This window comes from Crocodylus siamensis, chromosome 5 (assembly GCF_052110815.1).
Source record: "Crocodylus siamensis isolate JL-2025a chromosome 5, ASM5211081v1, whole genome shotgun sequence".
Lineage (NCBI taxonomy): Eukaryota > Metazoa > Chordata > Crocodylia > Crocodylidae > Crocodylus > Crocodylus siamensis.
In genome coordinates, this window is record NC_143399.1 from 18211741 (window position 1) to 18228155 (window position 16415).

Consider the following 16415-nt stretch of genomic DNA (forward strand, 5'->3'; position numbering starts at 1 on the left):
CCAGCCCTAATGTCTATGAAATCTATGAAACCACTGATTTAAATGGGAAATTAGGGTAAATCACAAATTCATCACCAGTACTAGCAGAAGTGTTAGGAACTGGGAGAGCCACTGAAGCTTTTGGAAAAATAATAAGGACCCTTTGCCAGGGGACACGGGAAAGCTGGTGCACAGCCCTGGCTCAGTTTGGTTTCCAACAAACTAATGTAATTAGCTAATGACTGACACCTCCTGTTATGCATGAAATGTAAAACAAGTTTCTAGCATATAAAAAAGTAGATGTACAACTGGTTTAATAACTGGGGACCTACTGAAACCAAGGAGGCCGGCTGCCATTTTCACACAATCATTGCAGCACAGGGCCCCCATGCCTCTGATTGGCTGTGGGCCCCTGGTGGTTCTGCCTCTCACTGCTGCTTGGCCAAGAGAGCTGTCCATCATGCAGCCCTGCCCCTCTTTGCTGATTCCTCACAATGGGCTGTAAGTCCAGGCCACAGAAGCCATGAGGACAACAGGCTCCCACTGGGGAACCAGCATTTTATTTTTAGTAAGGTTTGTTGTTGTTGTTTTAATTATTTCATGGATTTCAGGGACAATGCCCAATTCTTTGGTTTCTGCAAAATCCACGCACTCATAAATTGAGCAGCCCCTCATAATAGCAATTAAAATAAAAATACACAGGTATTTAGGCTCACTCCTCCTGCTGACATTTTTAAATGCAAAATGGCACCATATAAAAAGGAAGACACCAACTATTTCTCTTCATGAAATCTTTTCCTCAGCAAGGCAGGTCTGAGACTTAATAGTCTGTACCTGTGAGAGCAAGATCTGTTTTAAAGCAAGCGCAATATCCCACATTTTACGACTCTGATACCTAACCGTGAAAATGAATGCTGTTCTCTGTAAAGCATGTAGGTGAATTAGGATGATGAAAACAAGGTAGAAAGGGGACATATAACAATACAGAGATGCTGAAACTCTCTAGAGAGACCCTGTCTCCAATACTGGAATATACCTTTTCGGAGCTCCCCAAACTCTCTCTCTGAAGGAAGGAGTTATCATTCCCAGTCACTAATGCAAACCTTGAAGCTTCCTGAAATCTTGCAATTCTCTGGATTCTTGTGATTATAACCTCTAGGTACAATGTGGCCCCATAATCAACAAGACAAAAACAAAAAAACAACAAGTCTCAACGGTTCAGTATAAAGACATGCAGAACTCTGAATGGAAATGATCAAAACAAGTGTAAAAAAAGAAAGAAAAAGAAATTAGCTTGCTAAATTGTACCAACTCACCATGCTTTGCATCTCAGACTCATATTTTTAATAGCGAGCCAAGTTTAGTCTTCCCTTAAATATATGCAATGACTGCGCTGGATAAAATAAAAACCTTGTATGATATTTTTGCCTTAGATAACTGTACAATTTTTAACTCTAGTTACCGTTTACTCGCAGTGAAAATTGTCAAGGAAAAAAGGTTATATATACATTTACCTATATGGACAGTGTTAAATAGTCTTTGGAGACAGCAAAAATAACAAAGAGAAGTAACACACATCTGCTTCCTGCCATCTGTGGTGAACAAAGGAAATCTCTAAAGTCTGAATGTGTGAAAAATGAGTTCTGTTACAAATAAATGGCCGTTTTCCACCCCAAAAACATAAACATTCAAAATCCCTGACTAATCAAGTCCCTGGCACTTTAACCAGAGATTAAAAGGCATTATTAATACAATGGTGATACATAAATCAGTGCAAAAGTCCCATGCAAAGCATTTTTAAAAGCATGCAAAGTTTTTGTATTGAGAAACCGCACTCTACGAGTAATAAAACCATTCTGGGGACAGGTAATGGCATGGTAAAACTGACACCAGCACACCTTATCTCTTACAATGGCCTCACAGCTGCTCCTCTGCTACAGTCCCAAGACTTGGTACTCCAGGATTTGGGAGATGGGGAGAAGCAGAGAAGGCACTGCTTTCCTGATGCTCATCTTCTGCTCACCCTGTGGCTGTTTAAAAAAAGAGTAAATGCTGCTTCAAACCACACTACTTAAATGGGCTACTCTGTGGCTGCTTTAAGAAGATTTTGGAGGAGCTACCTAATAATGTGAGCTACAGGAAGATGAGCCAGCAAAGGAGTTAGGTAAAAGCAGCCAGGGGGCTTAGCCAAACTACTGCCAGTGGAGCAGATTCAAGGAAATTCCTGAAGTTTCTCCCCCTTTTTCACCCTTCAGGACAGATCTACCTGGCCGACGGTCCCTTCATACACGGAAGCAAAACAAATGGTTGACGTCTAGAATGTTAAAGAGGCAGACAAATATGCATATTAAAGTATGCTTCTATGAAGTCCTTGTCTTCAGACTTGATGCAAGAACATGGACAAAAAATGAACATGGCTAATAATGGCTGTCTACACATGACAGCTATCCTAGAATAAGATGGGGTATGAATTTAAAGTAGAATAGCTTTGTATGTAGATTAGTTCCAAGAGCCCTTACAGAGAAAAGACAGGTGGTTAGGTTAGGCCAAATCCCCTTCAAGGCAACAATTCTGAGACTCAAATTCACCTCTGGTAAAAGCAGATGCTATTGCAGTGATGCAAGCGATGCTGTTCTTGGTTATGGCAGTTTTGAATTGGGTCTTGTGATTCCAACTTGCTTTGGACAAGGAAGGGCATTAAGCACCTAGACAGAGTTCAGATCTTATACAGGGCTCTGCTCAACCTTATTCAGCAGTGGCAGGAAACTAAGAATTGAGTTATACCACCACAGATACTTATATAAATATTTAGTGAGTTATAATGTTAATATTAAAAAAAAAAAAAAAAGCATTTCAAACATCCTTTAGAATTACTAACCACCGACACCATTGTGGGGATGAGGCTGCTTGCATTCTCAGTGTGCTGCTATACAATTGCAAGTGTAAAAGGCTCAGCTGGCTGATGTAAAAGTCAGAGAATCTGCTTTTCTGCATGCAAGCACTGGAAATCAGGATTATTCAAAGCCACTGTAAAAGTTCAGCTCCCATATTTAAATCATTTTCCTAACTGTTCACTTAACTATGAAACCAACCTAAACATTTGTATAGAACTAGGACTCACTGCACAACATGCAGGAAAGACCGATTCTTCATAATCTACTCATAACAGCAAGGCAGGTTCTCACACTTTTACTGTGCATCACTGATAAATAAGCAGGTGTCTCTTTAAAAAAAAAAAAAAGGAATCTCAAGTATAATTAAGGATTCTCCTTTATCACCGGTGACAGCAGGATGAGACAACATAATCAACAGGACTGAGCAAGTGCTTAATAAACAGCAGTCAAACATTAACCCTAGTTTTGCCACCAGTTTATTGTGTAACCATAAGCAAGACATGTAATTTCTCCATGTCCCAAATTCCTGCTATGTAAAAAAGTTGATATGATTTCTTTAACCATAGTCCTTCCTATCCGATCGGGTGGTATCTCAAGTCTGAACGTTATTCAGAATGGTCAAAGCTGTTTAGGTGTCAAACCATGCTGTGAGCTTGAAACCAAGAATCTGTGTCTTGCACTTTGCACTCACTTTCTCATAAAATTTGAAAAAGAAAAGACCACCACCACTCATTTTTAACTCCCTCAGAAAAATCTATTATCTTGTAAACGATGTAACAAATGTCGATATAACATAATGAATGAGAGAATAAATGGTATGGAGTTTTCTGCAGAAGGAAAACTGCATTCAACTAAGAAACCCTGCTACCCTGACTATATAAGCAGGCAAATTTAGAGTGGCTGATTTTTGTACAGACTGTCAAAACTACATACTAAGTTACAGAATCCTGGAGTTGCAGGACAGAAGAAACAAAGAGGTCTCACAGTCCAGTGGGGGCCAACCTTTCCGGCAGGTGTGCCACAAAGTAGTCCCACACCCTGCTCAAGTGCCACTCTGATTCATTTCCCCAATTAGCTTTCCGCTCCCTGCCCAAGCTACTGCATATCACACACACAGGCTACCTGTGACACAGGTTGGCCACCCCTGTTAGTCTACCTTCCTGCTACCCAGCAAGATCAGCTCTACCAGAACCATACCTAGAAGATATTTGGTCCAGCCTGCTCTTAAAATCTGCAGTAATGAAGCCTGCGAAACTTTATTTCCAGTGTTTTACTATCTTCACAGCTGGAAGTTTTTCCTAATGCCCAACCTTAATCTATCTTACTACAGTTTGAACCCATTACTTCTTGTCCTAGTCCGCCAAGCTATTCATATACAATATTTAGATAAACATCCTGCAGTTCTTTAAAGTTTAGAAAGAAATCTAAGCTTCAAAGTTTGGACAGATATCTGACCTTCCCCAAAATGCAGATATTCATAATTTGTGTCTGGAATCATCACCAATTCTCATTGTGCCATTTAATTTGTCACATAACTGAGACCTGCACCATGCAGTTCTGACACTGTCACAGAAAATACCAGAGAAAACTAAAAAACTTTGCCCAGTAAAAGTTTAAGTAGAAGAAATTTCCCTCATTAAAAATTCTCTAACAGTGATTCTACTGGATTTTTAAAAAATGTTGTTAGCCAGTGTTGAGGCAACAGAAGGGAAAATGTTTCTCTCTCAAGAACGGGACCCATTTGCTGTAATATGCATGTAACCACTCGTTCTTTCCCCCCTCCTTACTCTTTTGACAGCACTATCCTAGTACCAAATTGTACTCAGTAGGAACGACAGAACCAAGAGAGAGAGAAATGTAGAACACAGACTATTGAAGACTGTTGGCACCTCCCCTATGCTTGTGCCCTAGGGGTGTGGGGAAGTTAGATGAGGTTCCATGATTTAACACACTTACAGAAAAGGATGAAAATGTGCCCTGTACAATTCTGTGTAGGTAACCAGTGGTGATTTCACTGTCCCAGTGGGTGAAACACTGATTTACTCATAACCCTGCTGTTCCCCCAGTTCCTAGCAGCAATGAAAACACATATACAGAAATCTTCCTTAAAAAAACAGTTTCTTGTATTCTTAAATTCCAATGTGAACCAAGTATAAACAAGTGTAGTACTTACTATATTTACTCGAAAACAAGATGCGCCCCTCTCCCCACAATGGCACAAAGCCCCTTGTCTTATAATTGCATACAAGGAAATCTCATTAAATACACTTGCTATCATTAAACTGCTGCCAAAATCAGCATGTGCCCAGCAATGGAAACCAGCTATGAAGTTGATAAGTGCAGCCAACACCGAGCATAACTATAAAGTACATGGCTCATATTGAGCAAAACATGACTATGGGAACTTTTTTTTTTGGTGTGCCTCTTAAAAATCAAAAGAAACAAACAGGAAAAAGCAGGTAGTTGCTCCTCAGGAGGAAATGAACGCTGGGCCTGGAGGTACTGCAATACCAGGCCAGCACCTAGAAAGGCCAGACCAAGCTCTGACACTCTCCCCTGGTGTCAAAAATGCTGATGGAGACTGTGCGTGTCTGTGTGTTCGTGTCCCTTAAAATAAATAAATAAATGGGCAGATGTCCCCTCTGCAGGGAAGTGGCACCAGTGGTACCAGGAGGGCCACAGCCAGCCCTGACACTCTCCCTCTGGTGCCAAAAATGTTAAAGTTCAAGATGAAAAAGTTTGAGGAATAAGGAACTACAGAGGTCACGAGCGAAGGGCTACATGGTAGACAGTGGGGGTAGGGGTGTGGATGGAACTGAGTTACATAAGAAACATGCAGCCAACTAAGCTCAGGGGTGAGGAGATGGGAAAGGAGAAAAAGGAGGGAAGGGGACATGATGCTTATACCGTATACCAAAGAATACACAGGAGATCCCACACAATAATACTGCATGCACGTAAGGAAATGGTTTGCAGGCACACACACAGTTACAAATAGAGATATATGGGACACAATTGTGGGGGTGCTATGTTTCATTATACCCAAAAAGGCTGAGATGCTAATGGAACCTACCATAACAAAAGATTAGTGCAGGGGTGGGCAGAATGGCAAATCCAGAGGGCAGCTGAACTCAATTTCCCATCAGCCCCTGCCCACATGGCTGGAGCCAGTTTCCATGGAGACCCCAGCAGCAGCAATGCTGTGATAACACAGGACTGGAGTTTCCATGGAGACTGGCCCCAGCAGCACTGGTAGGGCATGCCACAGGGCGAGGAGCTGCTCTGGAGCTGGGCTGGGATCTTGCAGCGGGGACAGTGTGGTCCAGAGCCAGGGCAGAGCCACAATCTGTTACCTGAACATCCCTGCCCCCGGCTGCAGATCGCAGCTCTGGCCTGGCTCTGGACCATGCTGTCACTGCCGCAAGATCTCAGCCCAGCTCCAAAGCAGTGCTGTGCCCTGCCAGCCTCCATGAAAACCCCGCACTGTGCCATCACAGCATGGCTGTTGCTGTGTTCTCCGTGGAAACCAGCCCCAGCTATGCAGGCAGGGGCTGCTAGGAAAGGAAGTCTGGAAATACCAGTTTCCAGAATCCAAAATCGCTTCTTGACCTCTTGTAGGCTAAGATCAGGTACCAGCCTCTAGTGGGTGAGAATCAAGAGGGGACTTGGGCCTGGGCTTGAGCCTGCACATAGGATGCCTGCCAATGGATTTGGGAGTATCTGAAGCCCCAGGGTGAGAGCCTGGGATGGGGGATACTTGCTGGTTGTAGCACTATACATGGTGTTTAGAGTGATTGAGGTCTGCCTGCTGAATGCATGAGGTTTTTGGAACGAATGAATTCTGTTTAATCAGTATGATTTGGAACTGATTTGGCTGATGTGACCTGGAACACAAAATACATTAAAAAAAAAATAGTGTTACAAACTGTCAAGTGACCCGTGTTGATCATGAGACAGGACAGCAAAAGTTTAGCTATATCTATCTAGAAATATATATTTTAAAAAAATAGTTTGTACTATATGTAAGTAGGTACTAAAAGTGCTGCTTAAACGTGTGCTTATGGAGCACCTGTGCTAAAACCTGCCATAGTTCCAAAAGTTGGTAAAATCAATTCTGGATGAGCCAAGTATATGGGTACTGTATACAAATTGTTACAGCCATATTTAATTTCAAGGTCACTGTTTATAAATTTGTTCCTCACATGCTTCCATATGCTCAGGGTAAGCAGGGTCTGACAGTAAGAATAGGGGGAACAGACTGCAGGGGGAAAAAGCTGTGGGGAAACAGAGGATAAAGTGGCTACCTGACACCCCCACTCTTTTTCCTGTTGTAGCAGTGGAGGGGGACAAATTCAAGGCAAACCTCCAATAATTAGATGCCATACATGGAAAATTATAAGAAATGTATATGTTTCCCATATACAAAAATCAAATTATTGGGGCTTGTCTTCTATTTGAATAAATACGGTATTCCAAAATCTACACACTGACTGCACTAGTACTGCCACTTCAGTATGCAACAGCAGAGTGCATTTAAGACAGCTTTGAGTGGGAGCCTAGACATTTCAGCAAAATACGCTGTTTTGAAATTCACAGGTTTTGGGGAGATACAATGGTTTTGTCTCTACAATTAAATTTTCACTAAACTTTGAGTACAAGAGCATGCATGAGTTGTGATATGGAACAAACTTACTTTTATCACAAGAATTGCACAGAAAACATCAAGAACGCCTATCAACAACACTACAAAGTACAAATGCACAGCAGTAAAAGGTATGGGGGCACCAATAGAGAGGTTTTTGGGGCCATACTGACAGCCAATTTTTAAGGAGGCGTATCGGCCAATACCAATCCAATTTCCGATTGGCAGCCCAGCAGCTTAAAGAGCAGCATCCAGCTGGTAAGTCTGTTGTGGTGGAAGGGCAGCAGGAAGGGAGGGAGTATGGGGGCTGCAGATCAAGGCCCCCATGGAGAGGGAGGGAGCGGGGCAGGCCCTGCACAAGCGAACAGGATGAGCATGGAATGGAGCTGTTGCTCATCCGGGGGCATGGGGAGGAGGCAGCTCCCACCACAGTGTGGGCCCTGGGAGGGCATGGGGGAGCATGTGCTCCTGGATCCACATCTGGGGCAGGCTGCTGCTGCAGGCTGGGGCCAGCAGGCTCTTCCTGGTGTGGAGCTGGGCCAGGCTGTGCTTGGGGCGGGCAGCCCCCCATATACCTCCCCCACAGCACCATCCACCCCAAGCACAGCCCAGCCCCCGCTGGGAAGAGCCTGGTGCAGCCCCGGCCCCAGCCCATAGTTGCAGCCTGCCCTGCCCCACGCAGATCCAGGAGCACCCCCCTCACCATGCCATTCTGGGATATGTGCAGCAGTGGGAGCCATCCCCCACTCTCCCTGCACCCCCTAGATGAGCCATGGCTCTGTCCAGTGTCCTGCCCTGGTTGGGCAGTGTCTGAATCAGCCCCAGCACCGCTCCCTCCCTCACCGTGGGAGCCTTGATCTGCCCCCCCTGCCCGTGCCCCTTCCTTCCCCCCTCCTCTTCCCCTACAACAGACTTACCAGCTGTATGCAGCTCTCCAAGCTGCTGAACTGTACTCCTTGCTGCCTATATGCTGTACTGCGGCTGTGTGCATGCACGGGCATTTATCAGCCACATTACTGGTCATGTCAAGGCAATTTCCAATACAGTAAATTTTCTTTATATCCAATGACTACACATAGGGGGTGCACAGGGGTGCACCTACACCTCATGACAGGCCACGCTCCCCACTCAGGCGATAAGCAGGGGGGGCAGGTGGAAGCACCTGCAAGCCCCAGCTGGAGAGCGGGAGCGCCGAACATAGCACCGCGGCCGCTTCCCAATCAGTGAGGTTGGCCGTGGGGGGACTCCCCCTGGTTGCCGACTGGTCACTGGGGGGCACGTGCCCCCCTAAGGTGTCACCAGTCACTCATGTTTATATTGGTGCTGATCTGATATTGGACTGAAGTATTGGTGCACCTCTAATAAAAAAGGAAGTAAACAAATGTTATATATGAATCATTAAGGCAGCAATAAAACTAACTACACCAAAAACATGTATTCATGCAGCACTTCAACCAAACCATTACCTGATGCAATCTGCATATGAACAGTTAAGCAAAAGAGCAGGCAGATAAACCAGCGCACCAAACTCTCAGAGCCTTCCACCCCCTCCCAACTCCTCCACACTGGCTTTGTGGGATTTCAAACTGGCCACTTTGGCCTAAGCAAGTAAAGAAATAGGCAATGTATCATGTTTCCAGTATAAACAGGAGGACAGAGAAAAACAGTCAAAAACTGATGCAAAAAAGGCCAAAAGACAGGAATGATACGGGGACAACCGAATGAAAAAAATTGAACAATATTTCCGAAGCTGGTTGTCTGGACATCACCAAGGCCTTGGATAGGGCCCTGTCTTTGGAACAGGAAAATAGGCCTCTAGCTGTGCAAAAGACAAAGGTCTTTCTTGGGCAGCACAGAAGCTCCTTCTCCCAAAACAATTCCAGTACCCCCAAGATAAAAGTCAGGCTTTATTAGACCCTGGAAATGCTCCCGTGAGTTATTTCTCTAGTGCAGAAAACTACAGGCCAGAATCACAGTCTCTGGCTGCCTTGGGGTCATCTGCCAGCTGATTCTCTGAGGATCTGGAAATCAGCTGTTTCCTCCCAGTGTTTCATATTCCTCCAAAGCTTGCAATATGCTGGGCATGGGGGACTCAGTACTGGCGAGCAGCGGCAGTGACTGGATGCCCCTCTCTCCTCAATTGTAACTGCTCCTCAGGGCAAAACATACTACAACACAGGGCCTGGCCAAGCACTCATAAAAGGGAACCAGCATACAGTTAAACATAACATCAAGACCACAGCTGGCTCCTGGCAGAGCAGCTCTACAAATGCCCTCGGAGAAGCTCCACCCTTCTGTGCCTGAATGAAAAACACAGTCACCACGGCACCAGCGTGAGAACCACAAGTCGAAATCACTCCTCCCCTCCCCGATCCTCCTGATGGCCTACATTAAAATAAGTCTCTCCAGTAACAAATAAACTTTTGCTTTTTTTTTTTTTTTTAAAGCTGTATCACCCCCAACTTCAGGATCACAGAAAACATTTCTATTTCAAGTAAATGGTATGCAAGTTCAGACAGCACGAAGGAGCGGTTTGAGATATGAGGGGACTCCCATTCTGCACTGTTTCTGTCAGCTTTTGGGTTTCCCCATTGTAACGTTATGGTTCTTAGCCATGACTGTCTGTATCCTGAAATCACTGAACAGAGCTAGACAGGACCTCAGGAAGATACCTACTCCAACCTCTCAAGGCAGGATCGTCCTTGTCACGTGCTGTCTAACTTACACTTGGAAAGTTCTAGTGGCAGAGTCTACAGCCTCCGCAAGCAATCTGTTCTGCTTACCATCTTCACAAGGAGCAAGTTCTTCCTAAAAAGTCATAGAATCAGAGAAAATTAGGGCTGGAAGGGACTACAAGAGGCCATCTAGTCCACCCCCTGCCATCCCCAACTAGATTGACCCAGCCAAACCTTTGTCTAGCTGGGTCCTGAAAACCTCCAGAGATAGAATTTCCACCACCTCTCCGGGTAACCTGTTCCAATGCTTTACTACCCTCTTGGTGAGAAAACTCTTCATAACTTCAACCTAAACTTCCCTTGCTACTTGAGACCAATGCTCCTTGTTCTGTCATCTGCCACCACTGAGAACAGTCCAGCTCCATTCTCTTTCAAATCCCCCCTCTGGTAGTTGAAGGCTGCTATTAAATCCCCCCTCACTCTTCTCTTCTCTAGACTAAATAAACCCAGTTCCCTCAGACTCTTCTCAGAAGTCATGTGCCCCAGCTCCCAAACCATTTTTGTTGCCCTCTGCAGGACTCTCTCCAGTTTGTCCATATCCTTTCTGTAGTGGGGGTCCCAAAACTGAACACAGGACTCCAGATGTAGCCTCACCAGTGCTGAAAAGAGGGGAAGAATCACTTCCTTTGACCTGCTGGCAACACACCTACCAATGCAGCGCAGTATGTCATTAGCCTTCTTGGCAACAAGGGCACACTACTGGCTCATATTCAGCTTATTGTCCACTGTCATCCTTAGGTCCTTTTCTGCAGGATCCATAGAACTCGTCAGCCAGCCCCCTAGCCTATACCAGTCCATGGGATTGTCCCATCCTAAGTGCAGGACTTTACACTTGTCATTGTTGAACCACATGAAATTTCTTTTGGCCCAATGCTCCAATTTGTCTAAATCACTCTGAATCCTAGCCTTACCCTCCAGTGTACTTACTACTTCCCCCAGCTTGTTGTCATCTGCGAACTTGCTGAGGGTGCACTCTACACCATCTTCTAGGCTGTTGATGAAGACATTGAACAGAACTGGCCCCAGCACCAACCCCTGGTGCACTCCACGTGATACTGACTGCCAATCAAGCCACTGATTACTGTACTACTCTCTCAGCCTGATGCTCCAGCAACTTACAGTCCATTCATCTAGCCCATATTTCCTTAGCCTACCTGCGAGAATGCAGTAGGAGACTGTATCAAAAGCCTTGCTAAAATCAAGGTACATCACATCCATCAGTCTCCCTGCATCCACAGCACCAGTCACCTCGTCAGAGAAGGCAATCAAGTTGGTCAGGCATAACTTGCCCTTCATGAATCCATGCTGATTATTCCTAATTACCTTGTTCTTCATCAAATGCTTAGAAATGGATTCCTTAAGGATCTGCTCCATGATTTTACCAGGGACTCAGGTGAAGCTGACTGATCTGTAGTTCCTTGGATCCCCCTTCTTCCCTTTCTTAAATATGGACACCATGTTTGCCCTTTTCCAGTCATTCAGGACCTCTCCTGATCACCAGGAGTTTTCAAGAATGATAGCCAATGGATCTGCAATCACATCAGCCAACTCCCTCAGCACCCCATGGTGCATCCCACATGGGCCCATGGACTTGTACACATTCACCTTTTCTAAGTAGTTCCTAACCCAGAGGTGGGCAAAATGTGGCCCAGGGGCCAGATGCAGCCTGCTATGCCATTCTATCCGGCCCACGGGACCCCTAAAAAAAATTAGAAAATATTAATCTGTTCTGAGCTGCCTGTCATGCGTCCCTTGATGGCTTGCTGAAACTCAGTAATCAGCCCTCTGCCCAAAATAATTGCCCGCCCCTGCCCTAACCTGTTCTTTCAGCGCTGAGGGCTGCTCCCCTCCTCCCCAAACTGTGCTGCACAGTGCAGTAGCTTGGGAGCTGACCTTGCCTGTGAAGACTGAGGCAAAAAAGGCATTGAGCATTGCAGTCTTTTCTTCTTCTTGTCACAAGGTTGCCTCCCCCATTCAGTAAGGGACCCACACTTTCCCTGATCCTCCTCTTACTACCAACATACTTGTTGAAAACCTTGTTATCCTTCACATCCCTTGCTAGCTACAACTCTAATTGCACTTTGGCCTTCCTGACTTCATCTCTACACAAAATGCTCATATATTCTTCCCTAGTTATTTGTCCAAGTTCCCACTTCTTATAAGCTTCCATGATTTAGTTTACTGAATAGTTCCCTGCTCAGCCAACATGGTCTTTTGCCATACTTGCTAGTCTTGCTGTGCATCAGGATGGTTTGTTCCTGAGCTCTCTGTAAGGCTTCTTTAATGTATAGCCAGCCAGCTCTCCTGGACTCTTCTTCTCTCCCTCCAACTGGTGCCCAGGACATCCTGTCTAGGAGTTCCCTGAATGAGTTGAAGTCTGCTTTTCTGAAGTCCAGGGTCCTTACTCTTCTGCTCTCCATCCTTCCTTGCCTAAGGATCCTGAACTCAATCATCCCGTGGTCACTGCTGCCCAAGTTGCTATCCACTGCTACATTCCCCACCAATTCATCCCTGTTTGTGAGCAACAGGTCAAGATGAGCACAGCCCCTAATTGGCCGCTCCAGCACGCGTGCCAGGAAGTTGCTCCCAACACTTTCCAGAAACTTCCTGGATTGCCTGCGCACTGCTGTATTGCCCTCCCAGAAGATGTCAGGGGGATGGAAGTCCCCAGCGAGAACCAGGGCTTGTGATTGGGAAACTTCCACTAGGTACTTGAAGAAAGCCTCATCCACCTCATCCTCCTGGTCTGGTAATCTATAGCAGACACACATCACAACATCACCCTTGTTGCTCTCCCCTCTAACCTTAAGCCAGAGACTTTCAACAGGCCCATCTCCAGTTTCATACTGGAGCTCTGAGCAGTCATATGGCTTTTTTACACAAGTGCAACTCCTCCTCCTTTTCTCCCCTGCCTGTCCTTCCTGGACAGTTTATACTCATCCATGACAGTGCTCCAGTCATGCTCCTACCACATCTCTGTTATTCCAATCACATCATAGTTCCTTAATTGTGCAAGGACTTCCAGTTAGTCCTGAAAGTCAACTCATATCTCCCTTGTGGCCAAGGGCTTCATTGATTGTAGAAGTCATGAATAGCGTGCCAGACTTTTTGACCATAGATCAGTGGTAAATAACCAGTTTAAGTTGCTAGTGACTAAAAAGTTTTCTGTTTGTTTGCTTTAAACCACTTTATGGCTTACCAGAAAGGCACTTGGTGGTCTACTTCTTGTTCCCCACATCCCCACTTGGTAAAAGAGGTTCTCCTCATTACAATATAAAATTATGTTAGAATACATCTCTGAGTTCCATTAATTAATACAATGTTCAGTACAGCTTACTAAAGAATTAAGTATGAGTGAGACCCTTATCCACAAAATCATAAGATTGGGTTAAAATTGCAACTAAAATTGTGTGCAAGGGTTTCTTTTTATTTATCCTCTGGCTTCCAAGTCTTTGCAAGCTGCATTTGCTTCACATGTTCAAATTTTTCTACACAACCATTAGAACTAGGCAACTTACTTTGTCTGATAAAAAAAAAGAGCTTCCAGTGTATTGCTTTGATTCATTAATTCAAACAAATCACATTTTAAAAAAGCATTAGATATCATGAGATATAAAATGATAATAAGTGTAACTTTGTATTCCTCAGAGTTATGGCCTAACAAAATCTAGTTTTTTAGAGAGCAGAAGCTCTTGACAACCTTGTTGGCCTGTCAAGCTTGTTGGCAGTTTTCACGAAGAGGAATAAAACATAGTATTAAGACAGAAAGGTAGAGAGTGTACAATAAAACTTGGATCCTACACAGAACTAGATACCTTGGTTCACAAACTCTTACCATGGTAAGGGGCTACCTAAGACCTTGCATAGGAACGGATGTCAAACATATGGCCCACAGGCCATATCTGGTCTGTAAAGCCCAAGGGTGATCCAGCCTGTGGCTCTTAAACTGATCTTGCACATGGTATGTGGCATACAGAGCCAGTCCAGCATGCAAGCTGAATCTGGCCCCCTGGGCACAGAATGCAGCACAGGGAATGAGGCTGGGGCTGCATGTGACACTGGCTCTGGGACTGGTCCACATGGGGCCATGATGAAGTCTGGAAGCAGGGCCAGTGGGGCAGGCACTGCATGCAGCGTGCATGCCATGCAAGGGCAGGCACTCTCATCTCACATGCAGTATCCACTAAGCGTGCTTCAGGGCTCATTCTGCATGCAGCCCAGGGGACTGGCACGAGGTGTGCACTGCATGTCGCACCCTGCCAATTCAGACCAGCTCTGCATGCTGGCTCTGGCACAGCCCAATCTAGACCAGCGCTGAAACCAATGTGCAGAGCCACACGCAACCTGTGCTTCGGACCCTCTGTGCTGCATGCAGCACCACGTCCAGTCCACACACTATATGCTGTGCAAGCCCCAGAGCAGGTCTGATACATGTTGCATACAGTGTGAGGGGCTGGACTGGCTGCATACGGCACAAAAGGCTGATAGGGGGCGTGCGGTGCATGCAGTGCCCTGCCAAACCAGCCCTCCATGCTGGCTCTGGTGCATGTTGCCAAACTGGCCCAGCAACCCTCATTTGGCTTGAGGGGTTGGATGAATTTGATACCCTTGATGTATGGCAAGCTGCAGCAAATACCTGTGCAGGACTAATTGGAAGGGATCCTGGTTTTCCCTGTTAAAATCCCAAATCCTTTGATAAAACACCCCAAAATTCAGGTTTTTCTGCAATTAAAGTTAAATGCCACTATACACATATACACTATATACATAGGCAGTCCCCAGACTTAAGACACAATTGGTTCCTGAAAGCTGCATCTTAAGTTGAAACGTTGTAACTCGGAACTGATTTTCCCATAGGAAACAATGTTATAAATGGGGGATTGGTTCTTGATGTTGGTTATTTGCACCAAAAATAACCCAGAATTTTGTACTCAATCAATGACAGATGAGTAATATAGATACATTAATGTATTTCTATTGTAAATAGCAATCATCCTGATTTGGAAGAACTTCTTTGAGGTGACTTTGCTGGACTTTTTGAAGGGCTCTTGGCTGGATTTTTTGAAGGGTTCTTGGCTAGTGTCTTTTTGGGAGTCTTGGAGGCAGGTTTTTCTGGAGTCTTGTCTGCTTTCTTAAAGAAAGTGTCCAAGGAAGTTTGGACAGATGTTCTCCAGGGAGATGGACGACACAGCAAACTTGTTCACTGGTGTGGCATCAGGTCAGATCAAGCGTTGTAAAGTTGAAACTCATGTCATAAAGTTGAAACAAGGTGTCAATTTACAAACATTGTAAGTGCAAAACTAAGTCAAGGACTGCGTGTGCGTGCGTGTGTAGTACATACATTCTAATATTATAAAAGCCTATGTCTGTCTGTCTGTAATGCTTTATTCACACTGTGATTGGCTTATGGAAACAGACAATCAGAGTGCTCCAAGTGTGGGGAAGCGCCGCCATGATTCCAAAGCCACACCAAGGACCTGACAGTGGGTGAGAAGAACCAGCTGGCCTCGGCTCCCCCACCCTGCTCCATGTAAGCAGCATGGAGGACCTGACAGTCGGTGGGGGAGCCAAGGCCCCCCACCCCACTCCTTGCAAGCAGCGCAGAGGACCGGCTGGCCTCAGCTCCCCCACCACACTCCCTACAAGTGGTGCAGAGGACCGGACAGTGCTGCTCCCTGCAGGCAGCACTGGCCTCAGCTCCCCCATCCCGCTCTGTGCAAACTGTTGGCACCAAACCTAAACAAAAGCCAGCTGGGATGGGGAAAGGGGGCATGGTGGGGGAAAAGCAGCCTGGTTCTGAAGCAACGAGCAGGAGGCCAGCCCCACACTGGCCACTGCTGCCATGCCAGCTCCTCTTGCCCCCACCACCACCAAAGGCAAAGTGAGAAAAGACAGAACAGCAACAGCATGGGGCATTGCATGGCAGCACTCCATCCCAGTCCTTCCCCCTGCTCCGCCTGCCAGTCATTCCTGAAGGGCAAATGGCTAGTGTGTGCATATGCATATGTATGCATCAGTCAAACACAATGTTTTATTGATATACTTACAACTTTGAAGCAGTTTAGAAGCCTACCTGTGACTCAAATATTATAATGAAATAAATTTCAAATACCTGTATATTTTGGCATTTGGTTTTGTTGTGTTTATCACGGAAAATCAGAGCTC

The 16415-nt window shown here is 45.4% G+C and overlaps 1 protein-coding gene across 8 annotated transcripts in view; it reads right to left on the bottom strand.

Annotated features, from left to right (window-relative positions):
• GNG12 (G protein subunit gamma 12) overlaps positions 1 to 16415 on the bottom strand; it is a 73972-nt gene that overhangs the window by 44507 nt on the left and 13050 nt on the right. Inside the window, exon 1 of one of the 8 annotated variants that reach the window (XR_016442567.1) lies at positions 1878 to 1960. The exons of the other annotated variants lie outside the window; for them this stretch is intronic. The gene's annotated coding sequence lies outside the window, so the exon portion shown is untranslated. Of the gene's footprint in view, positions 1 to 1877; positions 1961 to 16415 lie in introns of those variants that run through there. 8 annotated transcript variants of the gene reach the window in all.